Source organism: Octopus bimaculoides, chromosome 1 (assembly GCF_001194135.2).
Source record: "Octopus bimaculoides isolate UCB-OBI-ISO-001 chromosome 1, ASM119413v2, whole genome shotgun sequence".
Classification (NCBI taxonomy): domain Eukaryota; kingdom Metazoa; phylum Mollusca; class Cephalopoda; order Octopoda; family Octopodidae; genus Octopus; species Octopus bimaculoides.
In genome coordinates, this window is record NC_068981.1 from 81008521 (window position 1) to 81011566 (window position 3046).

The following is a 3046-nucleotide window of genomic DNA, read 5'->3' on the forward strand; positions in this document are numbered from 1 at the left end:
GTCTCGGTCAGTAGTCATCGCCTCGGTGAGGCCCAATGTTCGAAGGTCTTGCCTCACCACCTCAGCCCAGGTCTTCCTGGGCCTACCTCTTCCATGGGTTCCCTCAACTGTCAGGGAGTGGCACTTTTTCATGCAGCTATCCTCATTCATTCTCACCACATGTCCAAACCAGCGCAATCGTCTCTCTTGCACACCACTACTGACGCTTCTTATGTACAGCTTTTCTCTCAAGATACTTACACTCTGACGGGTATGCACATTTACATTACACATCCAGCGGAGCATACTGGCTTCATTCCTTGCGAGCTTACGCATGTCCTCAGCAGTCACAGCCCATGTTTCACTGCCATGTAGCATGGCTGTTCGTACACATGGATATATATGTATATGTATATATATTTGTTTGTGTGTGTGTGTGTGTGTGTGTGTGTGTGTGTGTGCATATACACACATCATCATCATCATTATCATTGTTTAATGTCCACCTTCCATGCAGAACCTGAAATCTCCTAGTTTGAAATCAAGCTTCTTAAACCTTACAGCCACGCCTGCACCTATAATGAGGCATAAGTCCTAAGGTTTTGGTGAGGAAGGATAACAATCCCTTAAATAAACTCAGTGCTTGACTACTACTTATATTACTGGTATAAAATTGGCCTACATGGGAATGGCAGTATCTCCATGTGATCATTCAACCTGATAGAAATACCTGCAAACCTCTCTGAAATCACATACAAGAATGGCAAATTAATTAATGTAGATTTGAGTCCCTTGTACTTCAGTAAAAAGGCAGGATAGGCAGAACTGCAATATCTTTGATTACAGGTCTGCTTAGTTAAAGCTGACCTGGCCCTAAAAAAAAACAACCTAACCTCTGTAATAATAATAATAATGATGGTTTCAAACTTTGCCACAATGGCAGCAATTATGGCGGGAGGGGATGAGTTGATTACATTGACCCCAGTTTTACAACAGGTACTTATTTTGATTGACCCCCAAAAGGATGAAAGGCAAAGTTGACCTCAGCGGAATTTGACCTCAGAACAGAGTGATGGGCGAAATACCACTAAGCATTTCATCCAGTGTGCTAATGGTTATGCCAGCTCACCGCCTTATGTAATAATAATAATAATAATAATGATGATTTCCAACATGGTAAGCAAACCTTACTGAAATTGTCAACACACTTGAGAGAGGTATGTATGCTATGTATCATGCATAAGTAGAGGCGCAATGGCCCAGTGGTTAGGGCAGCGGACTCGCGGTCATAGGATCACGGTTTCGATTCCCAGACCGGGCATTGTGAGTGTTTATTGAACGAAAACACCTAAAGCTCCTCAAGGCTCCGGCAGGGGATGGTGGCGAACCCTGCTGTACTCTTTCACCACAGTTTTCTCTCACTCTTACTTCCTGTTTCTGTTGTACCTGTAATTCAAAGGGCCAGCCTTGTCACACTGTGCCACGCTGAATATCCCCGAGAACTACGTTAAGGGTACACGTGTCTGTGGAGTGCTCAGCCACTTGCACATTAATTTCACGAGCAGGCTGTTCCATTGATCGGATCAACTGGAACCCTCGACATCATAAGCAACGGAGTGCCAACAACATCATGAATAAGTATGCAAAGAAAAAGATCTTCAGTCATCCATGCATGTACACACACACACACACACACACACACACACACACACACACATATATACATATATGTATATATACGATGTCATGAAGATGGATTTATTTAACTCCAGCTCATGACTAATTAAACAGACCTATGACAAAGAACTTCTGGGTTCTTTTTTTTCTTTTTTAAAATAATGTACCCAGGACTACATTATCCATTGTGCAGTTTCTATTTCAGGCAGGTCAAGCAACGGCACAAAGCAAAGGAATTTAATATAAAAAAAAAGAAGAAACTGGTGTGTTCATACACATATATACTGACACACATCACGTATATTTACCAAATGAAACTTGAAATTTCTAAAAAATATTGTGTCAGTGTGTATGTTTACGAGTCTACCAATATTCTTTTTCATATTAAATAATGATATAATCGTAATGTACACACTCTGAAAAGTATTCTTTTATTCTTTTCTTTTATTCATTTGTTTGTTTGTTTCAGTCATTTGACTGTGGCCTTGCTAGAGCACCGCTTTTAGTTGAACACATCAACCCCAGGACTTATTCTTTGTAATCCTAGTACTTATTCTATCAGTCTCTTTTGACAAACCACTAAGTTATGGGGACATAAACACACTAATATCGGTTGTCAAGCTATGTTGGGGATACAGACACATGCATGTATATATCTATATATATATCGTTTTTGGATTTGGTTTGCAAGATTTTTTATGTGATTTCGTGTGTTGAAGCATATTTTGTTGTCTGGGGAGAGTCATTTTCTTATTGTGCCTTAAAATTTAACACACTCACTGGTAAAATTTTCACTTATTTCTTATTTTTATTTTCCGAAATAGACTATTGAAAAGGTTGCAAGACGCAACGAAAATTTTAGGAAAATAAAAATAAGAAATAAGTGGAAATTTTACCGGTGAGTGCGTTAAATTTTAAGGCACAATAAGAAAATGACTCTCCCCAGATACAACAGTATGTATATATATATATGTATGTATACACGACGGGCTTCTTTCAGTTTCCATCTACCAAATCCACTCACAAGGCTTTGGTTGGCCTGAGTCTATAGTAGAAGGCACTTACCCAAGGTCTTTGTAGAAAATTTCATAAATATTTGTGACAGATATGAGGAAACAAAATCGACTTAAGTGAATTTTCAGAAACTCCTCAACCCACTCACGGAATTTTTTTATCCGCCCCAAATTCCGATATAATTGGAATCTACACCATCTGAAACGTACATGTAGTAAATTCGATTTAAAAAATATCTTTTTCCTGGAAGTTATGAGAAAACAAAATATTTCCATTGTAATAAAACAACCCCTTCCTCTCTCTCTCTAGGCGTTTGACAATCGATGACCGCAGAATAACTTCAAAATTTTAACTTAGGAAATCCTTCGGTCTTAAG

General features: G+C 38.9%; 1 protein-coding gene across 2 annotated transcripts in view; it reads left to right on the forward strand.

The window, feature by feature from the left end:
- The window catches only part of LOC106874563 (breast cancer anti-estrogen resistance protein 3 homolog), a 235446-nt gene that overhangs the window by 137717 nt on the left and 94683 nt on the right, over positions 1 to 3046 (forward strand). The gene's annotated exons all lie outside the window — the stretch shown is intronic.